We start from the raw sequence: 16489 nt of genomic DNA on the forward strand, positions 1-16489 counted from the left end.
TCGTCTATTTTTTAACGGAAAATGATGAGTTTGGAACATAATGAATAGTTGGATGACTATTTTATAACTTTTAATAGTCGAATGACTCAACAAAGCAACACTTCATAATTGAAGGATTATATTGTAACTTTTAATAGTCGAGATACTTAATAAAATAATATTCTATATTCAAATTACCATTTACTTTCTTTACCCTTTATTTAAATATATTATATAAAAGTACTAAAAAGGCAAGAATAAAATACTAATTTATATGGGGAGTCTTAGGTCTCCCTCGCTCAAACTGCATAAATACCTCGAAATTGATTCTCTCTCTTATCAGTCTATTAAATCAGGTAATTTAATTCAATAATCCTCATTTTTTCTGCAACTGATCTCAATTCAATGTTAAATTGATTTTTGTTGTTACTGGTTTCTTAGTTCATTCCGAAGGTTTTAGATTTAGTTTTCATAGGTGATTTTCAAGGGATTAGATAGATTTTAGCTTCTCATTATTGGAGTATTATGTTATAATTGGGAGCTAAAAACCCGTTCATTTCTTGGTAATTTTCACTTGAAATGGTGTTTGTGTATTGCTCTGTTATCTTGTATGAGAACTTGATTCACGTGGCAATACCAAACAGGCCGTGCTTGTTTTTCACTGTTTGTGATTGACTAGAATTCTTTGGAAACATGTTTTGTTGTGCTTCTTTGGAGTAAGAAAGAGAGGAACTTTACTAGACTTCGTTTTCACCATCATTCTGCTTCCAAATGAATGTTCTGAAATGGGACTGGAATGTGCTTTTTTTTTTAAATCTTTTGTTTGTTTAACTTGATTGAGGGTGACTTCTCATGTGTAAATATGCAGAGAACTTTGCTTCCCTGTGAAGTTAAGGGGTTTGCTGCATCTATGAATGTTTTCTTTCTTCTCCGAAAGGAAAAGAAAAATATGATAAAATACATTTCAGTCAAGCCGGTATCCATTTTGGATTTGGCATCTATCTTATTTTTATGGTCTCATACACTTGTTTTCTCACTTGTAAGTTTTGTGCACAGGTATTATCATATGGGTTCTAGATCAGTCGAGGATATGATAGAGGCGTCATCTGGGTTCCACTTTTCTGGGTTCCATATGGAAGGTTTGGAGTCGATAAATATTGAGAAGCCTACAACCTCAGCGAGTGCTGAAAGTGTGCATAAACAACCTTTTGTTATTGGTAAGTTTGAGCAAGGGTTGTTAACCTATTACTCACACTTTGTTTTTGATGAAATACTGATTAAAAGTAGATGGTGAAAATATTTGAATAAGAATGCTGAGAAAAAACATGATGGCTGCCTGAGCTCCCCCCAATCCAATCCAAACAACAAATGCTGGATCATTTAGTTTCACTGTGCTCGAGACACTCTCCTTGTGTATAATGTACTTTTCTTCAATCTGTTTGAATTATAGTTCAGAAACTACATACAGGCACTGAACTAGTACTTATTTGGTACTAGTTTTGTTATTACATTGGTTTCTTATATTATATTATGATTTATTTTTCTTTCTGATTTCCATTTTTAACTAACTTGTCCTGTTATTTTGTGAGTTAGGAGTTGCTGGAGGAGCAGCATCTGGTAAGACTACAGTCTGTGATATGATTATTCAGCAACTTCATGATCAGCGTGTAGTATTAGTTAATCAGGTAAAAAAAAATCTAAGTTACAAATCTGGATTTTGTTCAGGGTTACTTAGAGAAAAATATTCAAAGTAAACTTGTAGGTTTTAACTACATGAATTTTCAAAGTTGAGCGATTGAAGCTCTGCAAGGTTTATGGAACTTGAAATGCAGTCTTCCCCATCTCCTGTTCTGGAATTTATTTTCTGCTTAAGTTCGCTTTAAAAATGAGTTTCTGAATGTTTCACTCAGTCTATTGGTTCTTTTGTTAGCTTGGTTTCTTCCTGTCTTAAATTGGTTCTGCATCAGTGGATTATGAATTTGTTGGTCATTATTCATACAACGTAAACAAAGAGAGGGTTGGTTGTCATTTGAATATTATTTTGGAAGGAAATTGTTCAACATTTTCGTCTGAACTATTCTTTTCTTCACTGCTGAAAACAATTGGTCTGGTTTTGGTTAGAGTTTTAACATGAACAATGTGCCAGGATTCCTTTTATCACAATCTGACCGAAGAGGAACTTGCTAGGGTTCATGAATACAACTTTGACCATCCTGGTGAGAATGTTTCTATACCAGAGGTTCAAAATATTAGAAAACCATGACATGCTTAATTGCTATGCTTATTATTCAACACAAACTAATACTCTCTCTCTTTCATCTTTACCTAATGTTCAACACGTGTTTTCTATGTTATGTCTTGGTAACAAGGGTACTCCCTGAAGTTTGTCTTATTTTGAATTTTGTGGCATTTTCTATTATGCACATCTGCTAAAATTTGAAATATTTAATATGTTCTGAGAGAATTCGACTATTATTAATGAGGAAATGCCCAAATGCTTCTTTTCACCAATTGATCTTTAGGAAATGTGAATGTTTTATGCACAAGACATTTGATCCACTTTATGTTTGCTTTGAACTTTATTGATGCAATGTTGCTCCTTTCTTCAGATGCGTTTGACACAGAGAAATTATTAATTCTATGGAGAACTTGAGGCATGACCGAGCAGTAGATATTCCAAACTATGATTTCAAGAGTTATAAAAGTAATATTTTTGCTGCAAGAAGGGTAAGGTCTCATGATGTTCAAATGCATGTTAATATGACATGGACCCATGGTTATTATATCTTGGATATGGACACCTATTGGTTGAAGGGTTCTTCAAAATATCAACTTTAACATGGTACACTGACTCCAATTTTAGATTATCTTTTACCTTCTTAAGTACCTAAATTCAATTATAATTGTTCATATAAACAATGTCCTAGCTTTTAACGTCTTCTAATAAATGGTAGATGTAGAATCTACCCAAACGGTAAACACGTCTTTTCACGGCCCTTAGTTAAATACCTAGAATTCAATTATAATTTCAGGTCATATTTGTTGTTTTTGGACATGTAGAAATTCACATGGTCATAATGTTTCTGCAGGTTAATCCTTCAGATGTTATAATTTTGGAAGGGATTCTCATTTTTCATGATCCTCGTGTCAGAGAGTTGATGAATATGAAAATATTTGTTGATTCAGGTTAAATATTTAAACTTTTTTTCTCAGTTCTTTGGCTGATCATGTAACACCCCAACCCGTACTTGACCCGGATACGAGTCCGAGATGTCACATTAACTTTTAAAAACGATATTCTTACAAAATATCAAAACATTTGAACTCATTTTAAGAAAATACAACCATATTCTATTAAATTATGTTTCAGTATAAAAATTCAAGTCAATAACGTATTTATGAACAGTATTATACGGTATGAACATACTATGAACAGTAATAAATAGTACCATGAAGAGTAATGAACAGTAACGTGAACAGTACCGTGAACAGTACCGAATGCTAAAATTTTTCTAGATTGCTTCAGGGGTATCGATACCCCTGCTACAAGTACCGATACCCTGCTACAGTAACTTCGGCAAAATATGTATAAATTCATAAAAATCTAAGTTTTCATTCGTATAAAATTATCATTTACATATACACATTTAAAACATTACAAAACTCAATCATATGATTTTACAAACCATTTAGAACATATCAGATTCAAAACTTTATTTACATATCAACCACTATAATTATTACAAAATACATACTATTAACTTCTTTTCTGATCTGATCTTTGGAAATGAGATACTGACATGTCTTGTATAACTTTTATCAATCTTCCTTTCTCGGAACCTACGTGTGAAACAATTACACGCTAAGTCGTTGACTTAGTGAGACACATCAAACATATAATAAACCATAGAACATTTCATATAACAAAAATGCATACATGCATATATATATGCAATCATTATCATCATTTATATTTCTATCATATTCATACACTATTATCATTCATATCTCTTCTCTCTTGTTCATATAATCTCTTATGTTCTTATTAAAAATCTTATATCTCATTCTTATAACAAATGCAATAACTCATAACACACATATATCATTTCATACATCATATATATATTACATACATTGTAATAAGGATTATCTCTTTATTAGCCCATGTACATTATTGAGAACTAAAGGTATTCGAGTACATTGAGGTTGTGCACTTATACTGTCACCAGCTCATATAAGTCCCACTGAGTGGCAAAATTGGTCCCGAAGGATATATGTATTTGTCCCGAAGACCGCGTAGACCCTCGATTCTTGGCATGCCAACTATACTTATAGCTCTCGTATCATATAACATGAGCATTATCATTTATAACATTTTTGTATTCATATCATTTCTCTTATAATCACATGTTTCTTCTCTTCTATCACATACTACATGTATGTGTAAACATATATCTCATATGCCTATAACTCATAACTCTTTTATTTCATATCATGTAATACTCTTACAAAGTATCATATCCTCTTATCATGTATTTCATGTCACATGTTCTTGCTTTCATGTAGTCACATAGCTCATGTCAATTAGTCACTTATGTTCACATATCACATTCATATCATATGGTCACATTTCATATAACACTTATATTACATATTCCTATAATTAATTATATCAATATCACATATATCACAAGTGCATTTTCACGTAAGCATGTAAATCATGTAACATATAATAACATACATCAATTTCTATGTACTAATGCACACATAATAATCACATAACATTTTAGGAGTTACTTCTTACCATAGTAACCCCGTCATTGGCTCATCGCAAGCCAATGATTGTTCAATAACCTAAGTACAAATTAAATTGCACTCACTTTAGCCTTGCTTTGATTCGATCCTAATTATTTGATTGTTCCGGAACTTGTTTAGGCTCAATATCTACATAAACATAATTTCCGAGATGATTATCAGAAGCCTAAACCTTATAACTTGATGTTAATAACTTAAGCTAGTTTGATGGACCAAAATTCCAATTTTTCCTTTAGGGGTATCGATACCTCCCCCTAGGGTATCGGTACCCCTATTGAAATCTGTAATTTTTCGTTCAAGAAGGTATTGGTACCTATTGAATGGGTACCGATACTCTTTGCCTAGAAATCACATTTTTAAACCCGAAAATCATCAACTCTTCGCTCAATTTTTCTATTTTAAGCCCATATCATATCATTAAATCCAACTACCGTTACATAAACCAACTTATATTCATATAAATCATCTTTATCTTCCATATCTCATCATGATTCTTAAAATTAAGAATCTTACTAAACTTTCAACTTTGTTATTAAACCTTTCTAACTTCATAAATCTCTTATCCTTAGTGATGACAAGTCAAATTCCTTCTCAAAATTCACTTATTAACTCTTTTCTAGAAATTCTTCTAAAAACCAATTTTCTTTAGTCCTTCATAACTTCTTCATCTTTTGATTTTAAGACAACTTAAGCTTTCCTTAAGCTTAGTTATCATCTAAGGATCAAAACCAAACTTTAAATCAACAAATAATCAATTAATTAGAAAACTTACCTTTGAGCTTGGAGATACGGAAGGAGGAAGAAGAAGAAGGGAGAAGAGTTTGTAGATAACTCTCCCCCCACCCCACGTGATTCATTCTTATCAAGGGGGAAAAATATCTTTCATGACAAATTATCATTTTACCCTTTAATTCCTTTAATAATTACTAATAACTTTCAAGAAATATTTCAAATAAATCATTGAACTATTCAACTATTCTATTTTTATCACCAAATTCTGAAAATTTACGATTTAGTCACTAACTCGTAGTTTGGGATGTTACAGATCACATATGTTCGCACGTTGCATATATCTGGCATGAAATCCTTTTTTTAAAAAAAATTGTCACCTAAATTCCGTTGTACACAATGAATTGTTGTTACCAAACTGGGCAGTTATTACAAGTAAAATTTTCACTGCAGATGCTGATGTACGTCTGGTAAGAAGAATAAGACGGGATACTGTTGAGAAGGGCAGAGATATTGGTGCAGTCCTTGATCAGGTCCAACTATTCTTCACCACTTAGATGGACATGATAAATTTGTTTCCTTGATACAAGAAATATTAGGCAAAATAATTTATTATCTTTTATATTATCATTCTCTAGTGTTTCAGCTTTCTCTTCTTTTTGAGGTGCTAATTTTGGCCGATATTTATATGCATTTAAATTTTAATGCAGTATTCAAAATTTGTGAAGCCTGCTTTCGATGACTTTATACTTCCAACAAAAAAGTACGCAGATATTATCATTCCCCGTGGGGTAGATAATCATGTGGCAATTGATTTGATTGTGCAACATATAAGGACAAAGCTTGGCCAGCATGAACTCTGTAAAATCTACCCAAACTTATATGTCATTCAATCAACTTTTCAGGTATAACATCTTTGTTTTCTTCAATTAACCAAGGGTGTAATACTTTTTCTGCATGTATTGATCCCCATCGGCTACTTGAAAAAGTTTCATGTACATTTGTTAAAAGAACATGGTTTTTTTTTAATTTATGCAGATAGGTGGCATGCATACCCTCATTCGTGATGCTCAAACGACAAAACATGACTTCGTTTTTTATGCTGATCGGTTGATCCGTCTGGTGGCTATATTTTGGTTTAGATGCAATTTTGTCTTTGTTAATGTAATGGCACAAAAAATCCCTTTTGGTTTCTCAGTCATTTAAGGTAATCTGTTCTAGGTTGTTGAACATGGCTGGGGCATCTTCCATTTACAGAAAAGCAAGTGATCACGCCAACTGGTAAGTGGATGTTACTATGTCTGATTCTGAGCATTATGAAAAATATGATTTTTATTTCGGTTTATCACACCATTATTATGTTCTTTTTGCTGCATCGTTTTTACGCTTTGTTAAGGTTTTTTGTCTGTTAGATATGGTGGTATAGATTTGTTATCTGACATCATCTGATTCTAAAGTTCTCCAAAATTGAATTTTTGACTTCCTAATAGAGTTTAGCATGGATGATTGCTAGTTGCTTCTGCAATGTTCTAAGTTGTCATGGTTCTTAAATTCATTTTCTTACCCAAAGCTAATTAGTCATAATTATTAATATTGGTGCTACCGTGGATGCAGGGTCTGTATATACAGGTGTAGATTTCTGTAAAAGATTATGTGGTGTTTCTGTTATTAGGAGGTACAACTCTGGTCTCAAATATTAAGGCACTGGATCAATTATTTCATGGCTTGCATGATTTTGAGCTTTCTTGGGGATATTTGAAGGAGGTGTTGTATTTCTAAAGAGCTAAATCATAGGGAGTGATGGTCAGAAATTAATCAGCGATGACTGTTGGTGGAAAATTCATTACGTTGTGGTGATGTCATAGGTTACTGTGGTTAAGTGATTGCAATTGCTTTTCCATTAAAATTTGAATCTGTCATGGTTTTTAATTATTGATATATGTACCACATACTCTCTATATACTTGAACATTATTTTAAACCATTAGCTACTGATATCCTGAAAATAAACTAAACTAAACTAAACTTCTAGTGGTGAGAGTATGGAGAACGCTTTGCGAGCATGCTGCAAAGGTATAAAGATTGGCAAGATTCTCATTCACAGGGAAGGTGACAATGGTCAGCAGGTTTGTACACCCAACTGCCTTCCAGAAGCCAAAAGTTGTTTTTTTTTTGTTTCTTTTCTCACTTCATTCATGCTTCAATGATTGAATAGCTTATTTACGAAAAATTACCGCAAGACATCTCAGAGAGGCATGTTTTGCTACTGGATCCTATCCTAGGCACAGGTTCGTTTCTGCTCATGGTTGATAACCATCTCCTGTTATCCACCCATTATCTCCAGTTTCTCAATTTCGAGTACCATTTGGTTACTTGCTTGATGACTTAGTCACAGAGTCTAAGAGCTAGTAGCTTGTTCTGGACATTATTATTTAACTCAATGTTATAGTCCTGTCGTTTAACATCCGGATAACTATTCTACAGGCAATTCAGCTGTTCAAGCCATTTCGCTACTCATAAAAAAGGGTGTACCCGAGTCCAACATCATATTTCTCAATCTCATATCTGTAAGTTATTGTCGGTACAAGCCAATTTGAATAGATTACTCTCTCTCTCTCTCTCTCTCTTTCTTCTCTTAAAATAATTTATATTTAATCACCAGGCACCTCAGGGTGTACATGTAGTGTGCAAAAGCTTCCCAAGAATAAAGATTGTGACATCTGAGATTGATATCGGTTTAAACGAAGATTTCCGTGTTGTCCCTGGTATGGGCGAGTTTGGTGACCGATATTTTGGGACGGATGATGATGATATAACCAACAAGTGGTGGCATCTACGCAATTGTCCGATCAGAGCAGCTGAACTTTCAAAACCCGGATGATGTATTGGTCAGCAGGATGATTCAGCTAAGCATGTATTTTATCATAACGAGCTTGGAAACAATTTTGACTTGATCAGACCTAGAGTTCCCATCGTTGAATTATCATCATCACTATTGTTTGCCTTATTCCCCCCCCCCCTAAAATCTTAGGAGTCGCACACTGAAGCTGCCATTTGCATAATCTCTATCATCTGATCATAGTACTTGAAAAGAGTCGACTGCCATAGAAAACTAGAGGCCAGAGGAGTTAAGATGCAGGCACAAGTAGTTTTTAAGAAGCCTTATCTCAAAAATAGCTTAAATATATTTACATTATACCATTTTTTTTATCCAAGTACGACTTTTTTTTGGTCAACGTAGATACTTCTAAAGTATTCACTTTTTTCATCTCGGTACTAAAGTATTTTTTAGGTCAAATTAGGTACTTGAAGTATACGATTGTTTTTGTCTAGGTACCTAAAAGTTGACACATGTATTGATAAAAAAATATTTTAGATACCTAGATCAAAAAAGTTAATACTTTAGGTACTTAAATAAAAAATATATATTTTAGGTATTTATTTTTGAATTAAGCCTCTATAGAATGATAAATTACAATATACTGAATCGTGTATTTTTATTCAGATATTTGCAGAAATTTGACTTTTTTTTATGTATTCGGATATTCTAATTACTGTACTGTTAACTTTCAGATATCCACCATCTGTGCTTGCTTTACTTTTGTAGATAATTATTCGGAATCGGTATTTATTATTCGAATTCGTTTTATTTTTGTAAATAATATATTTCAATACATTCTGTTTTTTCTTCTTCTTTAAATCATTGTAAATTGATTCATTTGATTATATATAGCTGATTAGGTAAAATTAATCTACTCTGATCAAGGGTGTTTAATGAGTGAAGAGTTCGTGAATTGTTTGAATTCGATTCGGTCAAAGTTCGGTCCATGTTTGATTCGAATCGAGTCGATTTGAATTCAAGCATGACTCAACACCTTAATGAAGCCATCGATCCTTGTCAAAAAAGATACGTACGGCATTGGTTTAAACAGTGGTGAATGAGTGTTCTCTATTCAACGTATGAAGGGCAAGTTGATATGCATACGTGTGTGTCATCCTCACGTAATATTAATCTTCTGAATGTTGGCTTATAAGCCAATATCATATGATAGAAAGTCGGAGAAAGAGACTAATTATGAACTTTTAAGACAAAAAGTTACTTCTAAGCTAATCTTAATCATTTAACTCCAAGTCCTAATTCGTCATGAAATTATTTATATCTTAGTTTTTTTGGTAAATTACGTATTTAGTGCATAAACTATCAGTTTTAGTTTGTTTTAGTATATAAACTTTCAGTTTTTTCAAAATCATACCTAAATTTTAGTTTTTATTTCGTTTTAGTACATCGCCGTTAAAAACTTTAGTTTTTTTTCATTTGAATACCCCATTCAAAATTGATAATTTATATACTAAACACATTAAGTTTTTAACGACATGTACTAAAATGAAATAAAAAAACTAAACATTCGGTATGATTTTAAAAAAATTGAAAGTTTAGATACTAAAACATACTAAAACTGATAGTTTAGTATTAAATGCATAATTTATCTGATTATGTTTGCGTGTTAATATAGTTATAGTTAAAATGATAGGATTATTGAATAATGAAAAGAAATAGAATCAGAATGTGATAATCATGAATTATATCTAAACTTGTAATAATAAAGAGTGTATATAAAGTCGAGTAATCGAAGGGAGAAGTGTATGGGTGTCATTGTTCAGACATTAATAGATGTTTATTGAAAGCTTAACTTTCAAGAAAGGAACAGAAAATGTTTCTTGCAAGCTTAAGAGATTCTCGAAGTTCATGTGCCCCGCGCACCTCATACCTTTCTTGTCTCCCCTAATCTATAATAGAGTGTGAAGGGAAAACATTAATATAAAGGGTAAACTACTTATTTAATACTTAAACTATTAGTTTTGATACGTTTTAATACATAAACTTCCATTTTTTTAAAACATACCTAATATTTATTTTTGTTTCATTTTAATATACACTTTTAAAAATTTTATTTTTTCCAAACTTAACGTTAAATTTTCACAAGGGTACTAAAATGAAATAAAAATTAAATTTTAGTAATGATTTTTAAAAAAATTAAAAGTTTAGATACTAAAACAAATAAAAACTAATAATTTAAGTACTAAATGCGTAATTTATCCTAATATAAATTAGAAATAAACAAAGGAATAAAAATTTCAAAATATAAATTCGTCACTCTCTCTATTGGTTAAAGTGACTAATTCCATAAATATTAGAAGTATTTTTTATATTATACTTTTATTTTTTAAATATATCATTTTACTTATATATATATTTTTAAGAGTAAACTACGGTGATCACTAAATTATTGTCTATTTTTATTTTGATCATTGAAGTTTTGATTTGATCAATCAGATCATTCAACTATTTAAATTTCAATCAAGTCACCGGTGTAATTTTAATGGAGGTGATGATGTGTCAAATAATAAAATTGATTTAATTATACATTTGGTTCTCATACTAATATATTATATCAATTTAGTCCTATTTTAATTTAATTTTAAAAATTAACCTTCTAATCCGAAGGATTGGTTTTTATACATGATTGGAGAGTTTATTTTAATTAATATTAATCCTTTAATTGAATAAGTTTTCCCACTAATCAGACTGTGACACACATGTCATCACCTGTATAAGGAAAAACAACTGATAAAATGAATGTGCTACCTAGGAGATTCAAACCTCAATGTCACTGGCCTTGCCTCAACCACTGAATTGAATGATCTATTAGATATTAATTTGCAAACTCTTTTATATATTGTATTTCATATTATTTCACACACATACATATATATTAAATTATAGTTAATACAAGATTTAAAAATAAAAATGATTTTAATAATTTTATACTTTTAAATTAAATTATTTTTTTGAAATTTTTTTGAAATAATTTATATGAAATATATTAAAAAATTATATTAAAAATCCATATAGTGAATCAAAGTCATAAAAACAACTTAAATCATAAAACAAATTTATAATCAGAATCTTAATTTTCTTTCTTCAAAACAATTTTAGAATTTATCATTTACTTTATATTTACAATTGTTTAAAAATAATTTTCAAAAAAATAATTTGATTTTAAAATATAAAAATATTACACTCATTTTTTAAAATATTAAGTTAATATGTATATATATATATATATTATTAGATTTATTTCAATAATTTAATATATGTGTGTAAAATAAACTAAATTTTATATATATAGTTTTCAACTTAAATGACAAATTGGATATTTAGTCTAGTGGTTTAGATGTGCCCAATAGCTCCTATGGTCCTTGGTTTGAACCTCTCAAGCAGCACTTTCAATCATTTATTTTCCCTTACATAGGTGTTGACACCTATGAATTAGAATGTTAATTTTAAAAAATTAAAAATTATGACTAAATTGATCAAATATGTAAATATTGAGGATCAAATATATAATTATTCAAATTTTATTATATGTCAATTTTGTTAACTGATACATCATCAACTTCATTAAAATTTAATAACAAGTGGTTTGACTGACGTGTTTAAATATTAGATGGTGTGATTGATAAAATCAAAACATTGATAGTCAAAATAAAAGGAGACAATAATTTAGTGGTCACCCATGTAATTTACCCTACTTTTAAACCCTTGAAAGACGTGACTAACTAAGCACGATTTTATAAAAATGAAAAAGAAATTTACATTTATCGATTAAGATGTCACATAGGGTAATGATGCGTTGTATCAAACTCATATTTCAAAAAAGCACAGTTGATAGGATATGTTTTACTGTATAAATGAGTGCTACTTCAATGAATAATTTTATAAAAAGTATATTTTCATAAATAATTTTGGGTTAATTATATGACTGATAACTTACGTTTGTTTTTGTCTACTTTTTCACTTATTTTAAAAATATAATATATGAAATTTTTATTTTTGTTTAATTAAGATGTGGCCACCACGAGTTAATGTCGTTAAATATTTTAATATAATCACATATTTTGTCCCTATATTTTATATATTCTCTCAATTTATTCCTACTTTTAATAAATTAAAATAAATTTAATCCTTCAATCGAATGATGTCATGTATCATTGGTACCACGTGTCACCATTCGATTGGAGGACTAATTTTTCAAAATATTGGTGGATGATAAATATATTAAATTAAAATAAAGTTAACTCTCCAACCGAATGGTGATACGTAATACCAATGACACGTGGTATCATTTGGTTGAAGGATTAAATATATTTTAATTTTTTAAAAGTATAACTAAGTTGAGAGAATATAAATAATATGGACTAAATGTGTGATTATACCAAAATACCACATCACCTTATATGTTAACTGTTAACGACAATTAACTCGTAATGACAACATCTTAGTTAAATAAAAACGAAAGCCATCATGTCATAATTAAATATGAACGAAAATGATCATATATTAAGTTTATATATCTATAGTTAATGTTAGGCTCGAAATGATCAACCGAAAATCGCCAAGAGGGAGGTGAATTGGCCTTTAAAAATCTTTGGTGTGGAAGCAATAAAAGATAAGAGTTAGACACAAGATATATAGTGGTTCGAATTTCTCAACCAAAGTTTACATCCACTACCTTAGCTCCACACTAAGGATTTTCTAATAAATTCACTAATTTGTTATTTCTTTTTCTAGGCTTAAGAGTAACATTTACAATTCTCTAGATTTTCAAGATTAAACTAGAACCACTCCCCTTTTCAACAAATAATAACTTGTGTAAACAAGAAGACCTCTCTATGTAGGTGTCTAAAAGGATTAAACTCACAAGAATAAGAACAAAAGATATGCAATTAAGCTCTATACACTTATATACAAAAGAAAAATGAAGGATATAAGAATGAACTCTTTTCTCTTGATCTCTAAACTTGGATAGGTGTAATTACCTTTTTTTAATTGTCCTTGGGTTGTTTTTATATGATGGAATGAGTTTGTCACCGTTTCTAACTGTTGGGGATGTTTTGGAGCCGTTGAAGCCTTTAATCCCCTCAATTTTAGCATTTCTGCATGGTGGCTTTTGAAACCCTCTTGAAAAAATGTGACTGTTGGAACATGGGGTTCTGAAACCATACAGGGGTTTAAAAACCAGTCAAGGGAGTTCGAAACCAAGTACAATGGATTTCGAAACCAGGAAATGAGGTTTTGAAACCAAGTTGAAATTTTTGAAACTTTGAACATTCTACCTCAAAGGTTTCGAAACCTTACACCAAAAATTGAATATTTTGACTTATTTTGAGTTTCTAAACATACTCTAAAATGTAGATCAAGTAAAAAATACTTGGAAAACATTTTTTAAGTTTCGTAGACTTTAAATTATTTTTGAATCATTTGAAAAAATTCAATTAAGTCCAAACACACACACACACATAATTTGTTTTTTAATATTATAATATTCAGGGATGAACGTATGATTTTATGTCAATGATATAAAGTTTTAGAGAATTATATTAGTAACTTAAGAGGTGCAAAATTCTAAAATTTAAGAGATACAAAATTAAAATTATCACTGATTTTTTTAAAACTCCTAAACTATATATGAATCTAAAATTTTTAGAGGATGTAACTGTAATCTTGACTCCATCTATAATAATAGATCTAAATTGATAATGCCATTTATATTTATTGTGGAAATGATAGTGCAATTTTATTATTATTGTTATTATTTATTTGGTAAAGCACATAAATGGCTCCTGGATTATATGATATTATTTTATTGAGTCTTCTAACTATTAAACGTTACAAAATAGTCCACTGACTATAAGATGTTGCTTTGTTGAATCCTTTGACTATTAAAAGTTAAAAAATGACCACCCTACTATTCATTATGTTTCAAATGAATCATTTTCCGTTAAAAAAATTAATGATATTTTGAGATGTATGTTAATATGAGGTATGAGATATGATAGTCATTTGAAATTTTGGGATAAGATTTTATCATATCTTAGACAACAAGTTAACATCAAATTTTCCGTTAAAAAATTAATGAAATTTTGAGACGGATGTTAATATGAGGAATGAGATATGGCAGTCATTTGAAATTCTAGGATCAAAGTCTATCATATCTTAGACAACATATTAACATCCAACTCAAACTGCCATCAAATTTTTAACAGAAAATGACAAATTTGGAATATAATGAATAGTCAAGTGACCATTTTGTAACTTTTAATAGTCGGGGGACTCAACAAAGTAATATCCTATAGTCGAATGACTATTTTGTAACTTTTGATAGTCAATGAACTCAACAAAGTAACAACCTATAATTGGAGGACCATTTGAATGTTTTTACCCTTATTTATTTTGTGACACAATTAGGACCCAAGAAAATCTAATCTATGAATGGCCCCCATAAATGAATTGAGTGCACAAGAGGATCTAATTTTCATATGCCAAAGCATTGGATTGGAATAGGATAGGAGGATACAACTAATTTTCACTTGGCCAAGCATTGGATTAGAATAGAACTTTCACATGGAAAAGCATTCAATTATAATTGTATCAGAGGATTTAATTAGCACATGTCAAAGTATTAGATTAGAATACTATAAGAGGTTATAACAAACTTTCACATGCCAAAGCATTAGATTTGAATACTATAAGAGGTTATAACAAACTTTCACGTGCCAAAGCATTAGATTTGAATTGTATCAAAGATCCAAATATTTAGTCCTATGCTTAATCCACAGAATTCATTTTAGTCCTATACTTTTCAAATAAGAAAAATGTAATTAATTTTTAAAATAAAACAGATTTTTTTTTTGTTAATTCCGAGTTCAATTAAATTAAATAGAGTGGTATTAATTTGAAATATGATACACCATGTTTTCAATTTATTATAATTTAACCCGACTTATTTTATTTAAATTGTTAGGTATGGTTCATAAATATACCGGTAAAGATGACAGAGGATGGGGTGGAGTGAGCGAAGCGAACGTCATCTGTCCTTACAAAGAAAGTTTCGTAGTGGGGTTTATGATTATGTTGGTTGGGGGTGTAGGGGCTGCGCCCCGCGGTACGGTACATGGTTATTTTTTTAAATATGTACCAGAGTTTATTTATTATAAAAGGAGATGTAACCTAAACCTATGAGACATTGAATTGAATAAAATTCTAGCGCCGCCTAAGGCACCGAGGACGTAAGCACATTGCTGAATCTCGTTAAAATTCTTGTGTTCTTTCTGTTTTATTTACCCGATTATTCTACAATTGACTTGAGTCAACATGCAACATTACTTAAAAATGCCCCATCATAATTTAAACAACAAATTTTCAATTATTACTAATTCAACGAATTTTTATCTTATAACAAGAATTTCACCTCATTGAATTCTAGGTCTAAACTTTATTTTATATACAAAAGTCTCTTATTTTAATTTAGGTTTCAGTTTGACTTCAAATTTAATCGAACTCGAGTAATTAAATTTAAATGAAAAATGATATTTGAAATTAATCAAATTCAAAACATATTATATCTCAAGTTAAACTCAAATTGATATTTTTGAAGTTAGGATGAATTTGAACTTATCACTATTTAACTTGGCTCCTAATGTAATTGGGAGAGACATACTCCTAAAGAGAGAACACATGTTTAAAACTTAGCACAATGTCCTAAAACTAACATGAAAAGAATGCACAAGTACAAAATAATCCGACTTGATTAATTTTTTTAAAATTTTAAGTTATTCGAGTGGTTTGAGTCAACTTAAATTCTTAGATTCTTAGATCAAATTTTAAGTTCGATTTGAGTTTGAATTTATAAAGTTTAAATAGCCAAGAAAACTAAAATTAAAATAATATTGTTTTGATCTCTAGCTAAATAGTTTGATTGTTTTATGGTTTGACTCGTTATTTTTTTAATTCTCCCTTCCGTTTAAGTTCAGTTTTAACCAAATTTATATCGTATGCTCCTCAATCACTGTAGAATACTTGTGTGGCTTTAATTCTTCTTTTGGATGAAATTTTTTTCTCGTTA

General features: G+C 30.1%; 1 pseudogene; it reads left to right on the top strand.

Annotated features, from left to right (window-relative positions):
* Window positions 1-1029: 1029 nt before the first annotated feature.
* Window positions 1030-8679, top strand: LOC120144965 (annotated as a pseudogene).
* Window positions 8680-16489: the final 7810 nt, after the last annotated feature.

The sequence above is a fragment of the Hibiscus syriacus genome, unplaced genomic scaffold (assembly GCF_006381635.1).
Source record: "Hibiscus syriacus cultivar Baekdansim isolate YM2019G1 unplaced genomic scaffold, ASM638163v2 tig00110893_pilon, whole genome shotgun sequence".
Classification (NCBI taxonomy): domain Eukaryota; kingdom Viridiplantae; phylum Streptophyta; class Magnoliopsida; order Malvales; family Malvaceae; genus Hibiscus; species Hibiscus syriacus.